We start from the raw sequence: 15,615 nt of genomic DNA on the forward strand, positions 1-15,615 counted from the left end.
TGGATGGAATGGATGGAGGGATGGTGGATGGAATGGATCGAGGGGTGATGGATGGAATGGATGGAGGGATGGTGGATGGAATGGATGGAGGGATGAGGGATGGAATGGATGGAGGGATGGTGGATGGAATGGATGCTGAGTGATTTAGAGGCAATAGTAGGTTCATGTTGAGCAGCACAAGCTAGATTCCCTCTTTTCTTCCTCCTGGTCCATAGTTTCATATTGATGGATGCTGATGATCCTTTTCTTGCCTCTTTGATGGAGACAGCTAATGCTGTATAAACAGTTTTTGAAGAGCAGATGAAATTCTCTGTTCACATTTCCTGGGTGGAGCTTGGGCAAGGCAGTCACTCACCCTACTGCTCACATCTCCTAAAGCGATGTGGCTTGCTACCGGAAGCTTGGAGAAGATAGGATTGACAAGGTGGAGTTAGACATAATGGTGGACAGCCCAGAGGGCCTCAGTTCATAGCTAGGTTGTACAGCAGACACAGAAGGCTGGAAGACAGGTGTTGCTTGGAGATGCTCATTTGGAGTGACTAGTCAAGTGAAAATAATGGAGTATGTCAGAGACTGCGTTCTCTGAGGGAAAACAAGACATGAAAACAGAGCAGAGGGTGAAGCATCACCGCAGAGCTACTCACACGCTCTCCCGGGCGCTCGGGGCTGGACCTGGTCTTGCTCTTGGGCTCTCAGTGCCCTGGGTCTCGTATCTGGACCTCACACAGCTCAGCCTCCCCCAGAGGAGGTGTCCTCACCCCAGGACTTCCCATGAGCACCCGAGCCCTGCCAGCCGCTTTCCAGCCACTGCTCATCCCTAGTCAGACCCTGTTTATTCCGGGTCACTTAGATATACGTAGGGTCTTAATAATTCAAGTGAAAACTTTCTTTTTCCTGCATAGCACCAGACCATATCAATTCCAGAAACTTGTATTTCACCATCGTCTAGAGATTTCTGAAGTTCTTTTCACACCAGCCAGATGGACCAGGTCCAAATGCCAGAACCCAGAGGTGGGGCCTTCCTCCTGTGCCGGGCTCAGGCTCAGCTCTGGTGTGACCCATTGTTACCTTGTGCTGCTTTCTTGATTGACCCCCTACCGAAGTGCTAGAATTCCTGCCAAGCTAGGATCTTCCTCGGGGTTCACTGGGGTTGCTCTGACATGCCCAGGTCACCCCTCTCCCTGCCCCTTCCCTCAGCCGGTCGTGCTGGAGGACGGCCACCATGCTGTGATGTCCCCGATCAGCCCGAAACCAGGGCTAGTGTCTCGGCTTTGCGCACTCTGTCTACTTCTCTTGGGTTTCATTGTCATCTGAAAACCCCTGTGTCCGTCACAAATGAGATGACGGAAGTTATCTCTGTCCTGAAAAAAAGTTAGCTTTCCAGAATAAAAGCAAAGGAACTCACAATGAAACTAAAGAACTGCTAGGCTCTACATTTCTGAAAATGTTTTTATTCGTGTTCATTTTTCCCTTTCTCAATTAGCATATAATTAATTGTACACAGGGGTTCCATTCGGTGCCCCACACATGAGAACAGTGAATTCTGATCAAATTCATCCCCTCGGTTGCTCTTCCCCACCCGCCTCCCTCATTTTTGGAACAATTTTTGAAGGATTTTGTTTCTCTGCTTCATATGTGTGTTGGAAGTACTTTGATTGTATTCCCCGTGTTTTCATTTTTCAGAATGGTCTAGCCATTAATAGTGAACAGCAAAATAACCTGTAACAGGAAATCTCGTTCAGCAGCTTTATTGATAGAGAATTATTTTTTTCAAGGACATGCTTATGAACCAAAATTCAAAATGAGTCTTCTCCCATCCGAGGCCCCGATCAGCCATTGTCGTGGATATATGCACACTCACAGACACACATGTCTACTTTCCTACAAGTAGTGCTATCTCATTTAACATCCTGTATTTTTTCACTCTGTAAAAATTTATTATTGCTATTATTTTGATGGTACTGGGCTTGAACTCAGGACCTCATACTTGCTAGGTGGCTGCTCTATCACTTGAGCCATACCCCAGCCTGGCTTTCTAAGTATTTTATAGCTTCTCCCTAGTAAGTTTGTAAAGTTTCATACTATTCATGAAAGCTGAAAAGCACTGTTTTACCAATTCATATAATTATAATGAATTATAATATAGTTTATATAATAGCCAATTGTCAACAAATAAAATGCGTTTATGAGAGAATTGAAGTTTGCAGGGTAGACTATTATTGTTGCCGCTGGTCTTGTGTGGTCATAGAGAGGAACAGGAAAATAAAAATCCTTCTCCTAAAGCATACACACCGTAGCCAGCCTCTGGGACCAGCCCAGGCGCCCATGGACAGGGAAAGAAAATGTGGTATAGGATCACAATGAAGTGTTCTTTTTCAGCCATAAAGAATAACGTTTTGTTATGATCAGGAAAAAGGATGCAACTGTAGATATTAACATTAAGTGAATTATTCCAGACTCTGCAATACCACATGTAGAATCTAGAAATTTTTTTTTTTAAAAAAGAACCTGAACATAAAAGATTAACTATTTGGAGGAAACTGGGGGAGGAAAGGCAGGGGATGAGTATGGTTGGAGTATGTCCAGGGCGTGTAGGGAACGGATATTCGTATGCACGTAAGGATCCTCCCCCACAAAGGATGTAAAACCACAAGACACATTTGTAACCACGCACTGTCTGCTGGGGAGCGGAGCCCGCTCTCTCGTCTCTGAACTCTCCCGTCGCACTCCGCCCGACCTCACTGGGCCGGGAAAGGCCCATGTCTTGGCATCACTGGTCATGTTTTTAGCACAAAGAAGGTTAATAACAACAGCTCCATATACAGTTAGCTCAGTGAAATAAACATTGTCAAGAGGCAGAACATTTCCATTTTAAAACGTTGGAGCTTTCATCTAGGGCTAGCAGGAGCCCCAGGAATAGTAAATAGAATAAATAATTCTCCCAGTAAAGTTTAAAGGCCTCTGAAGGCCTGCTTGCTAGTTTTTTCTCAACGTTTTATTGGTGTTTTTCACTCATGTGGCTTAATGAGTACGTGATGTTTTTCCATTAACAAAGCCTGCTTCACCTAAGTTAGCTCTTACTGTTCTCATAAAGGCCGCTAAGGCCGACAGGGCCTGCTCTCCCATGCTTTCGTCCGTGTCAGACATGGGAGGCTTCGGTGTTAACTGAGGCGTTGGAAGCCAGCAGACCTGGGACTGGGGTCTTCTCTCTCTCTGAGCTCCTTCCTGCCCTTTACTGTTCATCATAGCTTGTAGACCAGAGCAGCCCGAGGTGTGAGAACAGTGCACATGCACACATCTTCTGTTCCCAGTTCTTTCCCTCACCCTTTCCTTTGGGTTGTGACTTCAAAAGATTGCATTAAGAGAAATATACTTTAAGAAGTGGAGGTGATGCTCAAATGGTAGAGCGCCAGCCTTGTGTGAAAAAGCCAAGCAAGAGCATGAGGGAGAGAGGGAGAGAGAGAGAGGGAGAGAGAGAGGGAGAGAGAGAGCGAGAGGGCCAGGTAAGGATTACTGGTGTCATCCTAGCTACTCAGGAGGCTGAGACCTGAGGATCATGGTCTGAAGCCAGCCTAGGTAGGAAAATCCATGAGACTCATCACCAATTAACCACCAACATTGAACAACAACAAAAAAAGCTTAGGCCCCTGAGTTCAAGTCCCAGAAATACACTTTAAAATACATAATTTTTTGGGGGGGGGTCCGGTCGTGGGGCCTGAACTCTGGGCCTGGGTGCTGTCCCTCAGCTCTTCAGCTCAAAGCTAGCGCTCTACCACTTGAGCCACAGTGCCACTTCCGGCTTTTTTCTTTTTGCTTATGTGGTGCTGAGGGATCGAACCCAGGGCCTCGAGCATGCAAGGCAAGCGCTCTACCACTGAGCCGCCTTCCCAGCCCCCATAATTTTTTTTTTGCCAGTTCTGGGACTTGAACTCATGGCCTGGGTGCTATCCCTGAGCATCTTTTGTGCTTGAGCCACAATCCTACTTCTAGCTTATTATGAGTAGTTTATTGAAGATGAGAGTCTCATGGACTTTCCTGGCTGGGCTGGCTTCAAACTGCGATCCTCAGATCTCAGCCTCCTGAGTAGCTAAGATTACAGGTGTGAGCCACCAGTGCCTGGCTGAAATACACAATATTCTTAAAAAGTTCAAAGTAAGTATCAAGTTCATGAACTGAACAAACAAGTAAATATGTGTGTTGCCCTTTCAGAAAAAAAAACATTTTTATCTGTAGTGTACATCTGAATTATGTGTTTGCTTAAAATGCTTTTTCTTTGTGCATTTTTAGAGTCTTAATATAGTTTTTAGGAAACATTGGGCATTTAGGAAATACCATCTGACCCCCTGGTGATTTTATGGCCAATCATTTTCTGTTTTAAATACAACTGACTTTTGGATTACATAGTGTGTTCATATGAATCTGTCTTTGATTATCATAATGGTTAGGACAGTATCACATTGAATTTCCAGCAAAAAATATCCAACCATTTGCCATAAAAGCGTACTTTATTAATTGCTGTTTTGTTGGTCATCAGAAAACTGATATGGCATTATTTAGGATGCTGTCTTTTTTATTTCAAAATAATTACAGATTTTATCATTTGTTTCCCATGACATTTGCATACCACATGATGCACTACATAAAAAAGGCCAGTATGAAAACTGTGTGTGTTTAAAGCATGTGCTTTGTATTTCTCTATATGACTATATACTGTGGTGTTTTGAGAATACATTGACACTAGAATTCTTTGTACTAAGAATGTGCTTCTTAATGTGGAGGAAGAATAATGGAGATTGAAAACAAATGTTGCTCGGCTATTTTCCAGCACTGAAGAATTTCCTCTTGGCTACACATTAATTTCTGACTGATTCAGCCGGAGAGCTAGGGAGTCTTCATCTTAAGAAGAACGAAATCAGCCAGGCGCCAGTGGCTCACACCTGTCATCCTAGCTACTCAGGAGGCTGAGGTCTGAGGGTTGCGGTTCAAAAGTGGCCTGGGCAGGAAAGTCCGAGAGACTCTTATCTCCAGTGATTACCAGAAAACTGAAAGTGGCGCTGTGGCTCAAAGTGGCGCGTGCCCGCCCTGAGTGAAGGAGCTCAGGGCCAGTGTCCAGGCCCAGACCAAAAAACTCCAGAAAACAGAACCCCCCACATCAGGAGAGCTGTGTGCGAGAAACCCTTGGCCCTGACCCAGGCATTGGGACTGTCACCGTGCCCTGGGCAGGGCCACCGCCACATGGGGGTTCAGCAAATTCCTGTTATCGAAGAAAAAGAGGCAGGGAAAGGCCAGACACTCAGGGAAAGGTCTAACCGCAGCCCCGGGAGGAGGCAGGCGCTGCGGGACACCGTGACTCAGGGAGGAGGCCCCCTGTGGACTTGACCTTTACATCCTTAACTGTTAATGGTGACCTGTCACAGCAGAGCCCAACTCAGTTTTCTCATTAAAAAAAAAAAAGTCCAGAATTGCTTTTGTCAACAGCCGCTCACCTCCGAGGCCACCTCCCGTCCTTTGGCAATAGAAAGGAAACTTCTTGCCAGGTACCAGTGGCTCCCCGCTGTAATCCCCGCTTCTCTGGAGGCTGAGACCTGAGGATCGTGGTTTGAAGCCAGCCTGGGTAGGAAAGCCCATGAGATTCTTATTTCCAATTAACCAAAATAAAGCTAGAAGTGGAGCCGTGGCTCAAGTGGAAGAGCTCTAGCCTTGAGCTCAAAAGCCCAGCGACAGTGCCCAGGCTCTGAGTTCAAGCCCCAGGACTGGCACAACAGAAGCTGCTCCTGGCAGCGTGTGCTCCAGCGAGTTTACCGCATGTTCCGTTTAGAACAGAGTTCTTTCCAGACAATGAGTACCTTAGGCCTATGGTCCACAGATCTGTCGCAGTTATTCAACTCTGAAAGTGACGGCATGTAAACAATAACAATACACCTTTGTTTACAATAAGAAGGCAAGTTGGGTTTAGCTGGAGGCTGAAGTTGGCCGACTCTTGCTTTAGTTGATGGTGATTTGCCATGCATTCATGAGTAGCCTATTCATTAACTCAGCATGTGTTTCTTGGGAAGTTATTAACGGCCGGATGTTGTACATACCTGTGTTCTGAATCCCACCTTGCTCTGTCAGAAGAGCTGGGGTGGAGCAGGTTAGCCATGGCAGCACTACCGGGACAAAGCTCAGACTCTACATGGCCACCGTGGGGGAGGGGCGCCAGGGCCGTGATCCCGTGGTCCTCCTGCTGGTGACTTCTGCTCTGATTTGTTAGGAGACGAGTCAACTTCCTAAGTGGATGGCACCCATATGTGCGCACGCATCTGTATGCGTACATCCTGATGGTAATTCAGCAGACCCGGGAGGGCGGTGCCCCGCTCAGGCAGGAGCTCCGAAGCCCAGGGATGGGGAGATGAAAGCGGCGTTGGGCGTTTGTCGCTGTCCATCAGTCCATCCATCGGCCACGTTGGGACGTGCACGCGCACAGAGCACGTCTAAGAATCGTTGATGCAGAGCCTGAGGCCTCCCCTTGGGAGTTCGGGACGAATGGACCCGTTGGCTCTCGAGGCCGGGCTGGGATCTGTCCCTGCGGGCAGCTTCCGGAGTATTTCATGCGTAACTCTTAAGTGGGGTTATTATTTATTTTGTCAGTCGTGGGGCTTGAACTCTGGGCCTGGGTGCTGTCCCTCAGCTCTTCAGCTCAAGACGAGCGCCCTACCATTTGGCCACAGCGCCGCTTCCGGCTTTTTCTGTGTATGTGATGTTGAGGCATGGAATCCAGGGCTTCACGCGTGCGAGGCGAGCGCTCTACCCCTGAGCCACCTTCCCAGCCTCAAGCGCGTTCAGGGTTTACCGAGCCGGGCTCGGGGAGGCGTGCGTCTGCTGCGGCGCGGGGCATCTGCCCGGGCTGGCGCTCTGTCTCAGGGCCGCTTCCGGCCTCCTACACATCCTCGGCGACGGATCTTCCACCTTGCTTTGGTTTTCCTGTGCTGCTGCTTGTCTCCTCTGGGTTTTCACTAGAAATCCTGTGTGTGTGTTTTTGTCTTTTCCTTCACCCGTGTCAGTCTCCGTTTTGCCATCTGTCCTCTTCAGCTTCTCGGATGAAAGGTGTTGAGAGCCTCCGCCGCTTGGCTCTCCGCACTGGCCGCTCACAGGCAGCGGGGCCCAGCTGGCCCGGAGGAGCCACGCCTGGCTCCCAGGGTTGTGGGTCTTTCTCACCAGATCATCCCTGCGACCCTGGGCCAGAGACTCGGGGTCCAACCACAAACCGTGGAATAGTGAGGAGACAAGAATAAGGTCACACTTCACCTGCCTGAGTGTTCGCGCTGTGCTGCGGGAGCTGGCGGGAGGCCTCCAGCCCTCTCTCCCTGGCCCCGTGTAAAACCCTGGCCACGCGGACACGGCGTGACCTGTCTCTCCCTGCTGTCTTCCTGACTTGGGTTAGGGAACAGGGCATGTGCAGAATCCCGGCTGCTCGCGGCGTGTGGGGGAGAGGGCAACGTGAAGTATGGGGTTAGGCCTGTGATGGAAAACTGCTCATTATGAAGGTGAAGACAGAATGGATGGAAGGAATTCAGCTACACCATGAAGGAATCTCGGTTTCACGATGGCACGGGGGGCAAAGCCCTTTTACCTGAGCCCTGACGGCTGGCGTTAGGGTTGAGGGCGGGCCCCCAGCTCTCGGGACCTTGGCCGTGACTGAGGATTGCAGAAGCAGGTGGAACACACAGAGCAGAAGTCCGGCAGCCATGCAGAGGGCGCGCGCCATGAGGTCAACCTGTGCATAACGTTATTTATCCTGTCATTATTCTATTTTGTTGGTCGTGGGGCTTGAACTCTGGGCCTGGGCGCTGTCCCTCAGCTCTTCAGCTCAAGGCTAGCGCTCTACCTTGAGCCACAGCCCCACTTCTGGTTTTCTGTGGTTTATTGGAGATAAGAGTCTCACGGACTTTCCAGCCCGGGCTGGCTTTGAACCGTGATCCTCAGATCTCAGCCTCCTGAGTAGCTAGGATTACAGGCATGAGGCACTGGTGCCCAGCTCCGACATTATTTTAAAGAGGGCTATTAATGTGGTTTACGGGGCTGGGATGTAGCTCAGTGGCAAAGTGCTTTCCCAGCAAGTGCAACATCCTGGGTTCACCCGCCAGTACCAAAAATAACTCAAACGGCTTATACTGCTTCCCCTAGAGGACATTTTGATTTAGAAGAGAAAATAAAAGCGTGCAAAATAATGATATCAAGTTGGATGGAAGATGGTTCAGTGCTCAGAAGTTTAGCAGAGGGGGTGGGAGGGGGAAGGAGGAAGGGAGGGGTAGAGAATGCAGAGGGAGAGAGGGAAAGAGAGAGGGAGAAGGGAGGTCGGACAGGAGGCCGGGAAGGTAATAACCATTTTCATAAATCTCATACATCAAAGGGGGAGGGGGAGGGTACTGAGACCCGACCGCCTCCCTCCCCTCCTCTCAGTCTGTGAGGATGGCGATCCTGCGCGTGTGAGCTGCCGGTGAGAGGTGCGGCGCTGTGGGCTCCTCTCCGTCTTCCTACGCCCGTGACGTATTTGCGAAGCAGGGGCACTGGGCGGATCTCCCTGAGAACTGCTGAATTTCCAACGCTGGTGAAAGGAGATGCGGGAGCCTTCCTACCTTTTCCTCTTCCGTTTGATTTTGATTTTTATTGCCAGCCACACTTTTTGTTCATGTTTAACAATGATCTTTGGGCAGCTATCCAAAGGGGTTGCCATTTGCCGGAGCCGTTTATGACTACTATATATCTTGAGCAGTGTCACCCCGTCAACATTCCCACCCACCCCTCCCCGACCCACCCCTCCCCTCGCTCTTCTTTGTAGGATTCTTCCTGCCTTTCCCCCTCTTCATCTTCCTCTCTCCCCTTGACCCCACTCACTTTGAGCGCCTGCTTCCTGGTGCTTTATTTTGCTCAGGTTTAATTTTGGCTTTCTAAGGAGTGATGCCGCTTGAGATCCCTCTGGAATCTACCATATTTCAGCGAATACATTTAGAGACACCTGCACACCCCCTAATGTATTTGCATTTATAAGCTAAATCTAGTGTCTACATAGAAGGGAAAACATGGATCCTTTGTCTTTTTGGGTTTGACTTCACAAAATTTTTCCCAAGTCTTTCCATTTCTTTACAAATGGTACAGTATCATTCTTTCTAGTGGATGAGGAAAATTCCCTTGTGTATATACACCATATTTTCTTGATTCATTCATCCACTGCGGAGTATGTGGGATGATCCCATACCCTGGCTGTGGTGAAAAGTGCTACAGTGAGCATGGTTGTGCTGATGTCTTTACTGTATGCTGGTCTGTAAGCTTTTGGGTAAATGCCCAGGAGTGGAATCAAATCTATTCTACCGACAAAAGAGGCACGGGGCTCCGTGTGGCTGGCCAGCGGGGGTTGCTGAGTGATGTCCAGGGAGTTGCCGTGTCTGGCACCTCTACCGGTGCGGGACCTTGTGTGGCTTGACCACGGCAGCCTGGAAGTGAAATCAAAGTGCGTCCCCAGCTCACATCCTTGCTCAGCACTCCACCTTCATGAAGCAAGTTCCTCCAGACTATGTCACCATCGCTGCGCGAGTGCGTGCTTGCAGAAAAGGAGAAGCAAAGTTAGGTGGGTGGCTTACGGCGGGGCTGACCCGACAGGAGCCAGCTGGGGGGGGGGGCGAAGGGCAGGGCTCGGAGTGATGAAATCCTCTTTGACGTGTCTTTCACTGACTTGCACAGCTGGACAGAAGGTCCAGTTCCTTCCTGCAAGCTTATGTCTCAACTCTCGTGTGGATCCAATGTGGCAGCCATGGAGAAATACTAAGAGGTAGAGAACCCAGAGTCACTGTGGCCAGTGTCCACGTTCAGCTGTGTGGCCTGTGTCCGTTCGGTACTGACGGTGCGCGCTTGGTGATTGGATGAGTGATTTCCCGGGCTCCAGGGAAAGGGGATGAAGCCACCTTGCCCCATCTTGGCAGTCCTCAGGGCAAATCTCAAAAGTACAAGTCAGTGTCATCTGTCAGTTCAGTGAACCATCACGGCCTCTCCTCGCTCTCCCCAGTCCTTGGCGGCGGCGGCGGGGGCGGCGGCAGCAGCGGCGGCAAGGATGGTTGGTGCTGCGGCGGCGGCAAGGATGGTTGGTGAGGACAACACACATTCATCTTAGTGCCTGACAGAGCCAGGCTTTGATGTGCCCTGAGCTAGCGGGACAGGGGTCCGGAGCCCCCATTGCCATCTGCCGCTGGGGGGGAATGCCGGAGTCATCCTGCCTAGAAGCGCGGAGCAGAGATGGCCAGGCTTGAGAAGCTGCATCTTCCAACGCATCCAGGGTCACGCTACCCATCACTTTCTGGAAGGTTCATGAAAAATGATGTTTTCACCACCACAGGGGGCCCAAGCCAAACGTTCGGTACATTTCATTTCTGCCCGAGTCTGTCTGGAGGCTTGCTAGGGATGACAGAGGCGAGCTCCTTAGTCTCGTCTCCGCTGACACACATGTACATAGACACACACATACAGATACACACACACATTCAGAAATAAAGGCAGAACTTCCTCACAGATATGGTGCCATTGTTCAAAACACACTCTTCCTACATGTTAATAATTTCTAAAAAAGAAACCAGCAGACATGAGCTGGCGGGAGCTGTGGGCTTGAGCACGTCCGTCCTGACCTGTGGATGAGCGGCCTGCGGGACGCCCTCCGTGCCGGTCACCTGGGTACAGTCAGAGTCTCTGGTCTGGCTCGTGTTGTGGACTTTCTCCACCCCTGCAGCAAAACCAAAGAGCTCTGTTGGGTCTCTGGGCTCAGGCAGTGCAGGAATATGGCCTGTGTCCCGCTGTGGCCAGGAGGGCCCGTGGGATCTGACGGCGGTGGCTTGCTGAGGTGCTCTGCCTAGAACACCTTCTGGACACACTGCCAGCAGTTCTGGTCCTGTCCGGCTGAAGGGGCCACTTGGCCCAGGCCGTATTATCTTCCTGGAAGTTTATTTACTCATAATTTATCCCATTCTAACAGGAAAAAAAAAAAACAAACCTGAAAGCTCTCCCAGTGCCTGGGGACATTTACGCAGGAGATCGGAGATCATCATCACTGCAAAAACACATCCCCAAATCCCTGGCTTTCTTGTCTCTGGGCTGTCGAGGAGAGGGCCCAGGGCAACAGCTCTGAAGGTTGCCAGACCCAGCGGTGAGGCTTGCCCGTTGTTAGAAGCACATCCTCCCTGTCTGGATGCCTGTTTTTATTAGGAGTCATATATTTATCTCGCATGAACTTGTGACCCAATACTAAACTACCTGGCTACGAAGCCAGTTTCCTACCACCCAGCCGGCTTGGCGACCACCTCCCCTGCGCCCTCCCTCCCAGCCAGCCAATGCCCTTACCATTCCACTTTGAACTGTGACACGCGGGGAGGAACAGAGAGACTTGCTGGCTCCGACCGTGATTCTCCAGTGGGAGGAGAATCCAGGATGGCGTCGGTGAGCTCGGCTGAGCAGCGCAGCAGCCTTTCAGCGTGAGGGTGACCGGAGCTGGCCGCGGGTTCTGGTTTGTTCCATTCCACTCACCAAAGGGGCCACGGAAAGTCACAGGGACCCTACAACTCCAGAGCTACAAAAGTGCCTCACATTAACTTCCCGTCTCCTCCTTCAGTTCATTTTCAAGCCAGCCTCTCTACCCCTCAAGCTCATACGTCTGATCTAGTTCAGACACTCAGCATCACCTCTCGCTGGAATCTCAGATCTGAAGAGATCGCATGTTTCCCAGGCCTCCCCCCCTCCCTCCCTCCCTTCCTTCCCTCCCTCCCTTCCTTTCCTCCCTCCCTTTCCTTCCTCCCTCTCTTCCTTTTCTCCCTCCTTCCCCCCTTCCTCCCTCCCTTTCTTTCCTCCCTCCCTCCCCTTTCCTCCCTTCCTCCCCTTTCTTCCCTCCCTCCTTCCTCCCTCTCTTCCCTCCCTCCTTCTCTCCCCCACTCCCTTCCTCTCTCTCCCTCTCCCATCTCAGGCTTTTATGAAAACTTTTCTCACTGATCGATACCACCATGTTCACAGTTCTCTATCAGTTCTATGGAAATATCTGTCTCCTATCTTCCCTTTCAAATACAGAGCAGACTATGAGACCACGTCCCAAATCTTGACTCATTAGATGCTTTCTATCTAGCATTGAGCTTGTAGCAGTCGGCCAGCAAATACAACTTGCTGAGTAAATGAATGAATGAAGCTATTGTCAGGCCCCGAGCCTGACCAGAAACCTGCAATCACTTTCCCAGAAAAGGTGAGCTAAGAGCAGAGCCTCCCTCCCCCTTTCACCCTAGGACAATGGAGAGGAGAGCGAGGATGGGAAGATCCTTCCACCAAGAAAAAGAAGAGTAAACACAGGCAACACCTGTGTGCTGAGCCCAGGCACGCCTGGCCTGCCCAGCCGCCTGGCCAGCACGCTCCCTCTGCCTGGCTGGCAGCCCGCCCGAGCCCGGCCTCCCGGCCTGGGCAGCTATTGGAGTCATCCGTGGGCCCCTGGCTGGCTCCCTCTCGACCAGGATTAATCCCCCCAGGAGACTTGTTTACGTACTTGATTGATTTGGATGATTCTTGGTGCTTTCCGCAGGGGCCGGCCCTGCGCCTGGAGCTCAAAGAAGCCCGGGCAGACCTTTGCCAGCAACACAGCTTCAGGTCTTTCCCATTCCACCACCTCGACCTCGGCCCCATCCCGTCTAACCAGGGCTTACAGTGTAGATGAGGTGGCTAAGGACACGGATGGAGAAGCCGCGCCTGGCCTCCCCCCCACACCGCGTGTCCTTCCCCCCCCCCGCCCCGTCGGTGGGGCGGCTGTGGGGGGCGGGTCTCCCCATCTCTTCTCCGACGATCCCATCACCTCTGGAAGAGCCATCTGATGTGTTGCTGTGCAGACTGGACGGCCAGAATCCGAGGCCTTCTGCTTTTGAGTGCCTGTAGTTGGCGCTGGCTTCTTTTGTCTCTTCCTTCTGCTCTCCTTGCACTGGCCTCCAGGACCCCCAGCAGCCCCTGCAGTTAGGGGAGACCAGGTGCCAGCCTAGGGTTCATGGACAGGTACAAACCGCCTCCTGCATTCTGGCCCCCTTGGGACACACGTCCCCAGCCAGCAGCTCGGAGCCGGTGTTGAATATGGCAGAGCTGAAAAACACAGGAAGACCTTGGGGTTCTTGCATGAAAACGTGGAGAGCAGTCTCCATTGCTCAGAAACTCCTGTCTGGGGTATTGCATGGTACTGCATGGTGCTTCCTTTCCGTCTCTGCATCTTGCTCGACTCTTAGGGTCTGCTAGTTGTAAGATTGCAAGCCCAGCGAGGTGGCTCTGTCTGTGTCCAGCTGTGTTCTTAGAAAGACACCCTGTAGATGTGTCTGGAGCACACAGATGGATGGAAGAGTGTCTTCACAGAGTTTTGGCAAAGACTCGGCTGCCTTCCGCTTCACATGACGACAAATGTAAGCTCGCAGGGAAGTGCCTGTCCGTGGCTGCACATTTAGTTCAGGAGTTAGCAACTGGAGTTTCGATCTGTTATCAGCCACCATCCTGTGCGTCCTTCGGTGGCAACTGCTATGGAGAGAGCAGGACATGGCTTTGCCTCTAACCTGTTGACGGCCACTGGAATGTGTGCCCGGGCACACACAGAGCATGCGCCTTGCTGGGCTTTATAGAAAACACCTCGTAAACAAGGCAGCAGCCAGGATTGTCGCTGCCATTGGAGCTTAGAAGCCAGACAGGAAATCCTGCAGAAGTGACCCCGAGCAGGGTTTAGTAGGAAGGGTTGGTTAGGTCTGGAGGAGGCTGCTCTGTGTGCCAATGCTGGGAGCCAGAGAGGGCTGCTGCCGCTCCTCCCCCCCCCCCCCGCCCCGAGGAGAACGGGGTTCTGGTGGGGGAGGAGGAGGGGTGCAGCACAGCTTGAGAAAAACGGAAAGGGATTTTGGGAAGTTGGCACAAGTGGGCTGATGGATCAAAAAAACTCAGCTTGGGGCTGGGAACGTGGCTCAGTGGTAGAGCGCTCGCCTTGAGCTGAAGAGCTGAGGGACAGCGCCCAGGCCCAGAGTTCAGGCCCCATGACCAACAAAAAACAAAAAACTCAGCTTATATTTGACAGTATGTTGGTTTTTAGTTGAAATATGATGAACATAAACACCGTGTTTTGAGACATTTATGCAGAATGTTTTTTCCCCCACACACCTAGACCTCGCGCAGCCCAACCCATGGCAGATGCTGAATTCCTCCCAGAGGCTTTCCCAAGCTCAGCCCTGTGTCAGAACGCCTGATAACCACAAGGCCAGGGGTGAGGACTATCACACGTTTACTTCTGAGTTTTTAAGTTCATACCCTATGGGGCCTGAACTCTGGGCCTGGGCGCTGTCCCTCAGCTCTTCAGCTCAAGGTGAGCGCTCTACCACTTGAGCCACTGCGCCACTTCCGGCCTTTTCTGCTTATGTGGTGCTGAGGAATCGAACCCAGGGCCTCATACATGCGAGGCAAGCACTCTGCCACTGAGCCACCTTCCCAGCCCTGTCTTTGTTTTTTAATTGACATAGACCCTGCATATTTTTATCATGTCACTGTCTTTTGAAAGCAGGAACATCTGCATAAAAGTTCCTGGCTGTTCCATTAACCCTCCCCGTGGCGCAGACCGTGCTGGGTATGGAACTTGTGTTGCTGGGCAGGTCTAGTGGTGGAGCCAGGTTTGAGTGAATTGAAAACATCACCAACTTCTTCCAGAAGATACCATTGATTTAAGAATCCAAGGAGGAGAGGATAAATATGGTTTCTTCCCCCCCCCACCCCCAAAAGGTGCTTTGTGTTAGCAGATTGTTCTCCTGAGGGTACAGTGGCTTGTTTTTAATAGGCAGGAGCTACATAAGGGAAGAAGAAGGATCTTCTCCGGCCCACCCATGTTTGTTCAAAGTCACTTTGGCCAAGATCTGGTTGATGTTGCAGGCTGGCGTTTCTGCAGCGTTGTGGGGTTACGCACGGCCTGTGACATGGCTCACGGCTCGCTCGGGGCGGGGGCACGGCTGTGCACCCCCAGGATAGCACAGTGAGCTGCTTGGGATCGTTGCTACCCGGACAATCACACGTTGCTTTGGTTAGGAGACCAAATCCAGCTGAGCACCGTGGGTGTGTGGGGCTGAGTTTGGGGCCCATGCTCTATCCCATGCCTAGAAAGACCGTCCCATAGTTTGCTCTAAGGATAATGTTTCCAAAGATGATTTCCCCAGATGTGCAGGACTTTCCTGGGAGGTTGAGGAGCGCAGAGAGAGCCGCAGTCTCCCCACGGCCATGGCTCTGTGCGCGTGTGCTGCGTGCTACCTGCGTGCTACCTGTCCAGAAGGTCAACGTGCATCTCGCCTTGTTCTTTTGTAGATGAGGACGGTAAAAGAGGAGGAGGAGAGGCAGAAGGAAAGGGATCTTCGAAATCCTATTTTACGGCAGTTTTGCCACGTTGCGAATTGCATAGAAAGCCAACAAAGTTCACAGAAGGGGAAGCCCCTCCTCTCCAAGATGTGTGGCTGTCTGTTAAGCAAAGGGAGGCACTCAGGGAGGCAAAGCTGCCTCTCCCACTCCTGTGCGTCCCCGGGAGGTCTCCACACGCACGCGTGCGCTGGGCAGCGCCCCCCCCCC

The sequence above is a fragment of the Dipodomys ordii genome, unplaced genomic scaffold, assembly GCF_000151885.1.
Source record: "Dipodomys ordii isolate 6190 unplaced genomic scaffold, Dord_2.0 Scaffold11, whole genome shotgun sequence".
In the NCBI taxonomy this organism is placed as follows: domain Eukaryota; kingdom Metazoa; phylum Chordata; class Mammalia; order Rodentia; family Heteromyidae; genus Dipodomys; species Dipodomys ordii.